General features: G+C 41.2%; 1 pseudogene; it reads left to right on the top strand.

Annotated features, from left to right (window-relative positions):
• The first annotated feature begins 696 nt into the window (after positions 1-696).
• LOC129628659 (olfactory receptor 4C6-like) lies at positions 697-1,908 on the top strand (annotated as a pseudogene).
• The last annotated feature ends 8,172 nt before the right edge of the window (positions 1,909-10,080 follow it).

The raw sequence follows: 10,080 nt of genomic DNA on the forward strand, positions 1-10,080 counted from the left end.
CAGAGGCTGAGAGAAGGACTTGTGGGTAAGTGGTTCATTTTGGAAAACAGAATGAAGGTTGTAAATGGGGGTGAGCAAGACAAGGAATGAATGTAAGAGAATCTAAGACTGTGATAAGATGACTACCATTGATCCCCTGGCTCCTATCTACTGATGATCTAGGTTTTCCTTATAAAATAATATACAAATAAAGGGCTTTCCCTGTGGCTCAGATGGTAAAGAATCTGCCTGCATTGCAGGCGACCTGGGTTGTATTCCTAGCTCGGGAAGATCCCCTGGAGAAGGGAATGGCTACCCACTCTAGCATTATGGCCTGGAGAATTCCATGGACAGAGGAGCCTGGTGGGCTGCTGTCTGTGCAGTTGTAAAGAGTCTTCCTTAAGATATGTTAATTCTTTTAAATACCATGTGATTGATGAAACAGAATCTTATAAGTGTCTCAACCAGCAAGTGTCAGGAAGGAAAGCAGGAGATACACTGGTGAGAGGTGTTGTAGAGGGAATCAACAAGGATCAAGCTGTTATCAGGATATAATTGTTAGCAGCTGGTTGTTGTACAGATGGCTGGAGAAAAAGGTAGGTCAGGAGGGTGTAACAATGCAAACAATGTCCGACACATTCAATGATTACTAACTAAAAATAATATTATTTTGTAGACTTTTCAGATTAGAGAAAAGCTTACATCAGCCCATAGTAAATGGGGAATCCCAACGATGTGACAGAATTCATTCTTCTGGGTATTATGAAGAATCCAGAGCTGTGAAAAATCCTCTCTGCTGTGTTTCTAATCATGTATGTGTCCACCATTTTGGGAAACCTCCTCATTGTGGTAACTATGGTCACAAGTCAGAGTCTGAGATCACCTATGTATTTTTTTCCTTACCTTTTTACCCCTTTTAGATGACACCTCAGAGAAGGCAATGGCACCCCACTCTAGTACTCTTGCCTGGAAAATCCCATGGACAGAGGAGCCTCGTAGGCTGCAGTCCATGGGGTCGCTAAGAGTCGGACACGACTGAGCAACTTCCCTTTCACTTTTCATTTTCATGCATTAGAGAAGGAAATGGCAACCCACTCCAGTGTTCTTGCCTGTAGAATTCCAGGGATGGGGGAGCCTGGTGGGCTGCCGTCTATGGGGTCGCACAGAGTCGGACACGACTGAAGTGATTTAGCAGCAGCAGATGACACCTATTCTTTTGCCATTGCCCCCAAGATGATTGTGGACTACCTCTCTGAGAGCACTGCCATCTCCCTGGAAGGGTGCATGGTCCAACTCTTCTATGAGCACTTCTTTGGTGGAGTGGGCATCATCCTTCTCACTGTGATGACCTATGACCATTCTGTGGCCATCTGTAAGCCTCTTCACTACGTGACCATCATGAGGCCTCGGATGTGCTGCCTTCTGCTGGGAGTGGCTTGGCTGAGGGGGGTGCATACATGAAACAATATAATTTCTCTTTATGTATCAAGTACCCTTCTGTGGCCCTACATTATTGATCATTTTATGTGTGATTTGTTCCCACTGTTGGAACTGGCCTGCATGGACACCTGCACCCTGGGCCTCTTAGTCATCCTCAACGGTGGCGTGATGTGTGTCACCATCTTCCTGATTCTCATCACCTCCTATGTGGTCATTCTCTGCTCTGTGAAGTCCTGCAGCTCCAAAGGGTGGCATAAAGCTCTCTCCACCTGTGGCTCCCACCTCATGGTGGTTATTATGTTCTTTGTGACTTGTATGTTTTTGTATTTGAGGCCTGTGGCCACCTACCCCATAGACAAGGTGATGGCTGTGTCTTTTACCATCATTGCTCCCATGTTAAATCCCCTGATCTACACCTTGAGGAACACAAAGGTAAAAAATGCCACAAGGAAACTGTGGATGAAACAAGGGGCCTTGTGTAGTCATTAGCTTACATGCTGAGAGCAATTCTTTCCTGAAGGACAATGAGGTCTTACCTCCCATTCGTTATAACCCACTTGGGACACAACAAATAATGCAAATCTGGTTAAGAATGCAAATCAATTTAAGGTAATAAAATTAGGTATTGCCTACATCTCAAGTACATTTTATGCAATGCTAATGCTAAGTCACTTCAGTCGTGTCCGACTCTGTGTGATCCCATGGACACCGTCCCTGGGATTCTCCTGGCAAGAACACTGCAGTGGGTTGCCATTTCCTTCTCCAATGCAGGAAAGTGAAAAGTGAAAGTGAAGTCGCTCAGTCATGTCCAATCCTCAGCGACCCCATGGACTGCAGCCCACCAGGCTCCTCCATCCATGGAATTTTCCAGGCAAGAGTACTGGAGTGGGGTGCCATTGCCTTCTCCGAAGTACATTTTATATTTCATCCCTTTTCTTAAGGCTCTCTGTCTCTCTCCCTTTTTAACCTGTCTTTTGCATAATTCAAGTCTTCCTCAATTCAGAACTTTTGTTTATCTGATTCCATTTACTTCTGGAATTCTCTTCCTAGAAATTTTGCTTGTCTCGTTCCATCTTATTTTATCTACTTTCAGAAGAGTTCCCATCTTGTTAAACAAATTTTCCCTGATGACTTTTTCTAGTCATTTCTCTCTATTATTCCCTAATTCTCCATCTGGTTATATCCTTCACATTAATGATCAGAAGCTGTACTTTAAAAATTGTTTCTTTATTTTTATTTTCTCTGTTTCCCACATAAGATTATAATCCCTGTAAGGGGAGGCATTGTGTTTATTCATTCATGCTGCATGTGGAACACTGATGGTCACTTGGTGCTCAATAAATGCTATTGAATGAATATAAGTCTAAAAGAAATAGATTTCTAAATATCTGCAAATTGGGTACAAAGTAAGGGAGAATACATAAATATTAACTCTTAAGGTAATAGAATCTTCCTATCTTTTTTGGAAGATAGAATCTTCCATGGTTTTCATGCTGTCAAATGTCCTTTTTGGAAGTTCTAGAAGGCAGTGTAATTTCAAGTTAGTAGTTTATTGTTTAATATGGAAGACATCACTACAAACATTCTCTACTACTTTATTTTTCTTCCTTTAGATGAGCTGAAAAAGAAATAGCCATGTCAGCATAATTCAGAATCTGTTGTCTATATTTTGAAGTTATATAATCCTTTATGAGCAGAGAACAACTATATAGACATAATTTTTTCTTTAACTATGGGAAGAACTATCCTTGCTGTTAAATGTGAGAGTTTAGTTTATAAATCCAAAAGATGTTATTTCTTCCAGATCTTGCTTTGTTTGTCACTAAAGACACACTGATACTTTTCAAAACTGCATTGCTTAATAGGTATATGGGAATACTAAGGTTTTAGTCTAACATAGTGTTCCATTATGGTTTTCTTACGTTTTAAAAATATATGATGTATATGATGATAATAATTACAGTATCAGTTTAGTATTTCATACAAACATGACATATAAAACAGTATTTTATCTTTAAACACAGAATGTGTATGTGGAAAGGTATTTCACATTAATTGTGAACTATTTTCAATAACTATGAACTACATATACTTTTTAAAGAATCTTTGCCCAGTTAGAATGAAGCATCAGATACTCTAATAGGATTGGGATGCATAGTAATGACTCAGGCAATACATTTGACTTTTGTCCTGGAGTTTACTTCCTCCAGAAGTCAAGAGTACTCAGACCAGATCAGATCAGATCAGTCGCTCAGTCGTGTCCGACTCTTTTCGACCCCATGAATTGCAGCAAGTCAGGCCTCCTTGTCCATCATCAACTCCCGGAGTTCACTCAGACTCACGTCCATTGAGTCAGTGATGCGATCCAGCCATCTCATCCTCTGTAGTCCCCTTCTCCTCTTGTCCTCAATCCCTCCAAGCATCAGAGTCTTTTCCAATGAGTCAACTCTTCTCATGAGGTGGCCAAAGTACTGGAGTTTCAGCTTCAGCATCATTCCTTCCAAAGAAATCCCAGGGCTGATCTCCTTCAGAATGGACAGGTTGGATCTCCTTGCAGTCCAAGGGACTCTCAAGAGTCTTCTCCAACACCACAGTTCAAAAGCATCAATTCTTCAGTGCTCAGCCTTCTTCACAGTCCAACTTTCACATCCATACATGACCATGGGAAAAACCATAGCCTTGACTAGACGAACCTTTGTTGGCAAAGTAAAGTCTCTGCTTTTGAATATGCTATATAGGTTGGTCATAACTTTCCTTTCAAGGAGTAAGCGTCTTTTAATTTCATGACTGCAGTCACCATCTGCAGTGATTTTGGAGCCCAGAAAAATAAAGTCTGACACTGTTTCCACTGTTTCCCTATATATTTCCCATGAAGTGATGGGACCAGATGCCATGATATTTGTTTTCTGAATGCTGAGCTTTAAGCCAACTTTTTCACTCCCCTCTTTCACCTCCATCAAGAAGCTTTTTGTTCCTCTTCACTTTCTGCCATAAGGGTGGTGTCATCTGCATATCTGAGGTTATTGAAATTTCTCCTGGCAATCTTGATTCCAGCTTGTGTTTCTTCCAGTCCAGCGTTTCTCATGATGTACTCTGCATATAAGTTAAATAAGCAGGGTGACAATATACAGCCTTGATGTACTCCTTTTCCTATTTGGAACCAGTCTGTTGTCCCATGTCCAGTTCTAACTGTTGCTTCCTAATCTGCATACAAATTTCTCAAGAGGCAGATCAGGTGGTCTGGTATTCCCATCTCTTTCAGAATTTTCCACAGTTGATTGTGACCCACACATTCAAAGGCTTTGGCATAGTCAGTAAAACAGAAATAGATATTTTTCTGGAACTCTCTTGCTTTTTCCATGATCCAGTGGATGTTGGCAATTTGATCTCTGGTTCCTCTGCTTTTCTAAAACCAGCTTGAACATCAGGAAGTTCACGGTTTACATATTGCTGAAGCCTGGCTTGGAGAATTTTGAGCATTACTTTACTAGCATGTGAGATGAGTGCAATTGTGCAGTAGTTTGAGCATTCTTTTCCATTGCCTTTCTTTGGGATTAGAATGAAAACTGACCTTTTCCAGTCCTGTGGCTACTGCTGAGTTTTCCAAATTTGCTTGCATATTGAGTGCAGCACTTTCACAGCATCATCTGTCAGGATTTGGAATCGCTCAACTGGAATTCTATCACATCCACTAGCTTTGTTCGTAGTGATGCTTTCTAAGGCCCACTTGACTTCACATTCCAGGATGTCTGGCTGTAGGTCAGTGATCACACCATCATGATTTTCTGGATCATGAAGATCTTTTTTTGTACAGTTCTTCTGTGTATTCTTGCCATCTCTTCTTAATATCTTCTGCTTCTATTAGGTCCATACCATTTCTGTCCTTTATTGAGCCCATCTTTGCATGAAATGTTCCTTTGGTATCTCTGATTTCTTGAAGAGATCTCTAGTCTTTCCCATTCTGTTGTTTTCCTCTATTTCTTTGTATTGATCACTGATGAAGGCTTTATTATCTCTTCTTGCTATTCTTTGGAACTCAGCATTCAAATGTTTATATCTTTCCTTTTCTCCTTTGCTTTTCACTTCTCTTCTTTTTCACAGCTATTTGTAAGGTCTCCCCAGACAGCCATTTGGCTTTTTTTGCATTTCTTTTCCGTGGGGATGGTCTTGATCCCTGTCTCCTGTACAATGTCACGAACCCATTCCATAGCTCATCAGGCACTCTATCTATCAGATCTAGGCCCTTAAATCTGTGTCTCACTTCCACTGTATAATCATAAGGGTTTGATTTAGGTCATCCCTGAATGGTCTAGTGGTTTTCCCTACTTTCTTCAATTTAATTCTGAATTTGGCAATAAGGAGGTCATGGTCTGAGCCACAGTCAGCTCCTGGTCTTTTTTTTTCTGACTGTATAGAGCTTCTCCATCTTTGGCTGCAAAGAATATAATCAATCTGATTTTGGTGTTGACCATCTGGTGATGTCCATGTGTAGAGTCTTCTCTTGTGTTGTTGGAATAGGGTGTTTGTTATGACCAGTGCATTTTCTTGGCAAAACTCTATTAGTCTTTGCCCTGCTTCATTCCGTACTCCAAGGCCAAATTTGCCTGTTACTTCAGGTGTTTCTTGACTTCCTACTTTTGCTTTCCAGTCCCCTATAATGAAAAGGACATCTTTTTTGGGTGTTAGTTCTAAAAGGTCTTGTAGGTCTTCATAGAACCGATCAACTTCAGTTTCTTCAGTGTTACTGGTTAGGGCATAGACTTGGATTACTGTGATTTTTAATGGTTTGCTTTGGAAATGAACAGAGATCATTCTGTCGTTTTTGAGAGTGCATCCAAGTACTGCTCTTTGGACTCTTTTGTTGACCATCATGGCTACTCCATTTCTTCTGAAGGATTCCTGCCCACAGTAGTAGATATAATGGTCATCTGAGTTAAATTCACCCATCCAGTCCATTTGAGTTCGCTGATTCCTAGAATGTTGATATTCACTCTTGCCATCTCTTGTTTGACCACTTCCAATTTGCCTTGGTTCATGGACCTGACATTCCAGGTTCCTATGAATATTGCTCTTTACAGCATCGGACCTTGCTTCTATCACCAGTCACATCCACAGCTGGGTATTCTTTTTGCTTTGGCTCCATCCCTTCATTCTTTCTGGAGTTATTTCTCCACTGATCTCCAGTAGCATATTGGGCACCTACTGACCTGGGGAGTTCTTCTTTCAGTATCCTATCATTTTGTCTTTTCATACTGTTTTTGGGGTTCTCAAGGCAAGAATACTAAAGTGGTTTGCCATTCCCTTCTCCAGTGCACCACATTCTGTCAGATCTCTCCACCATGACCCACCCATCTTGGGTTGCCCCACGGGCATGGCTTAGTTTCATTGAGTTAGACAAGTCTGTGGTCCTAGTGGATTAGATTGACTAGTTTTCTATGAGTATGGTTTCAGTGTGTCTGCCCTCTGATGCCCTCTTTCAACACCTACTGTCTTACTTGTGTTTCTCTTACCTTGGGTGTGGGGCATCTCTTCACGGCTGCTCCAGCAAAGTGCAGCCAATGCTCCTTACCTTGGATGAGGGGTATCTCCTCACCACCGCCCTACCTGACCTTCAATGTGGGATAGCTCCTCTAGGCCCTCCTGTGCCCGTGCAGCCACGGTGTGGGGTTGGTCCTCCCAGCCACCGTCCCTGGCCTCGGGCATGGGGTTGCTCCTCCCAGCTGCTGCCCCTGGCCTTGGGCGTGGGGGCATGGAGTAGCTCCTCCCACCTGCCGCCCCTGACCTCGGACGCTGTGTATCTCCTCTCAGCTGCCCCCCTGACCTCGTACGTGGGGTAGCTCCTCTCTGCTATTCCTGCGCCATCACAGTCTGGCACTCTTGGCCGCTGCCCCTGACCTCAGATGTGGGGTAACTCCTTTTGGCCACCACCCTTCGGGCATGGGGTCCTCCCGGCTTCTGCCCCTGACCTCGGACGTGGGGTAGCTCCTCTCGGCCCAGCTTGGTGCGCCCGTTGCAGCCGCCTGCACTTTAGCACTCGTCGCAGCCCCCTGCGCTTTAGCGTGCCTGTCGCAGGCGCCTGCACTTTAGCGTGCCCTTCACAAGATACTAAATAAAATATTAAAATGATAATTGATATTCAGAAAATTTTTTTTTTTTAATTTTATTTTATTTTTAAACTTTACATAACTGTATTAGATTTGCCAAATTTTAATGAAGTGGCACTTGTGTGACTGGATAGCTCTTGTTAGGTGAACAAACGGGGCTTTTCTGAGAGTGTACTTCAAAACTGAGGTCTTAATGATGAGATAGGACCATCCTTAAGCACATCGGTGGGAAGGACACTCAGGACAAGAGAAAAGCTTGGGGGTACACACTAAGATAGGAACCACCCTGAAGTGAAGATCAAGGTAATCTGTTTACAGAGGACAGGAGAGAATCTGGTAGAAGGTGAAATGCAAAAGGCAGGCAGAACCACAATGAAAGAATCTGCTATTTTCTAAATCTCAGGTTCAAAAAGAACACGGACTTCAAAATAACTCTATTAGAATAATAATTAAAAATCAAACTCTTCATGAGCTTATGGATGACACAGAAAATTGCTGTCAAACACCTTTGCACAGAATTTCCATTTTAATTTTCCTGCATCAATGGCAGAATGTAATATTTACTGCCTGCTTACAATATCTAAAATTTGAATTTCTAGATTCACTTTACAACTCTGTTCCCTGCTTCATGTCAAAGAAGAAGAAACAATTCATGGCAGTGTTATAACCTTGAACTGTGTAAGAATATTTGAGGATCTTTTTTTTTTATGTTTTAATTGTGGAATTAAAGAATAGGGAAGATCACAATGAGATCCCTAACCTTAAATATTTGTAATATTTTGGTAATTTTCCAGCAGCAAGGTTAGATATAGAGTTTATCCCTTCTATTACTTAGGTAAAAGCTCTTCTGGCCATTCATGCAGAAATTATTTCCTGTCATTTAGATGCCACAGATTTTTCTTTAATCTGTTCTAGACCTAAATAATAGGTCCCCCTAATTGTTTCACATGAAATAGCTTTACTCAATAAACATTTATTTAGCAGCTCAATGGATGACATTTTTTTTATCTTTTGAAATAAACCTTGGTCTTACTGCTTATTTTTATAGAAACTTGTTGTTGCTAATATTAGATTGTAAACCATATGATATCTATTTCTGAATTGAAAAATTTGATACTACTCACGATACAAAAATATCAAAGTGTAGGAATAAAATGGTGCTTTAATTTGAAGGAGAGTATTGGTCAAAAAAAAAAAAAAAAAAAAAACTGCTGCAAGCATCAAACTTACCGGGAAACATTAGATGAACTTATTTACTATTTCAGTTAGAAAATATAAGCCATCAGAAGAAATTTCTCCAGACTCTTACAACTTTATCTACTCATTTGCCAGCACCCATTCGGTTACATACAGGCTTCCCTGGTGATTCAGATGGTAAAGAATATGCTTTCAATGCAGGAGACCTGGGTTCAGTCCCTGGGTAGGGAAGATCCCCTGGAGAAGGGAATGGCTACCCACTCTAGAATTTCTTGCCTGGAGAATTCCATGGACAGAAGAGCTTGGTGGGCTACAGCACATGGGGTTGCAAAGAGTCGGACACAACTGAGTGACTAACATTCAGTTATATGATAACCTCTTGATTCTTCTAAATGAATTTTCTGTTCTATCTGAAGGCAACCAACATCATACACACTGGACTTCATCTTAAACTTCACATGAAGACATTGGCCAAAAATACCTTCTATCTCTTAATTCATCTACATTTCCCTTTTTCTGAATCATTTTACATCAGCAAAGAACTAATCTATTATCTATCTCATTCTTAAAAATAAAATCTCTTGATCCCATTTCCTTTATCATCTATGACTTCATTTCATTCTCTTTGCTTTATAACAAAAATTAGAGGATTCTGTAATACCTGTCTCCAATTTCTCTCCTATTTTCTTTAGCCATATTCATTCACACTTCAGTTATTATATTAACACTGAAAATGCTCTTTTCGAATGTCATCTGTGACCTCTATGCCACTAGATACAGCACTCATCACTTGCTTCTCATATTACAAAATCCATCAGCAACATTTCATCCAGTCTTCTTTGGCACACTCTCTTTAAAAGACCACAATTCCCAAATTAACTCGTGGTCAGATGGCTTTCCTGAGGTTGAAACCTGGAAATTTAAGTTCCTCCATAGAATTCCTCTTGAGACTAACAGATTTCTTAAACTGAATAAGGCTAAAGCTGTGCCCTGGTTCTTCCTTCATCCCCAAACCTACTTCAGTTACAACATTCTCTGTCTCAGCCAGTGGCATGTCTGGTCTCTCATTTTCACTCCACGTCTATCAGAAAATCTTTTTGGCTCAAACTTCAGTGGTGGTAGTGGTGGTTTAGTGGCCAAATCATGTCCGACTTTTGCGACCCTAGGGACTGTGGCCCACCAGGCTCCTCTGTCCATGGAATTTTCCTGGCAAGTATACTGGAATACTTGTTGCCATGCCCTCCTCTAGAGGATCTTCCTGACTTGGGGATCAAACCAACATCTCCTGCATTGCAGGCAGATTCTTTTCTACTGAGCCACAGGGAAAGCCTTCAGACCTGTTACCTAGTATCAGACTACT

Source organism: Bubalus kerabau, chromosome 15, assembly GCF_029407905.1.
Source record: "Bubalus kerabau isolate K-KA32 ecotype Philippines breed swamp buffalo chromosome 15, PCC_UOA_SB_1v2, whole genome shotgun sequence".
Taxonomy (NCBI): domain Eukaryota; kingdom Metazoa; phylum Chordata; class Mammalia; order Artiodactyla; family Bovidae; genus Bubalus; species Bubalus kerabau.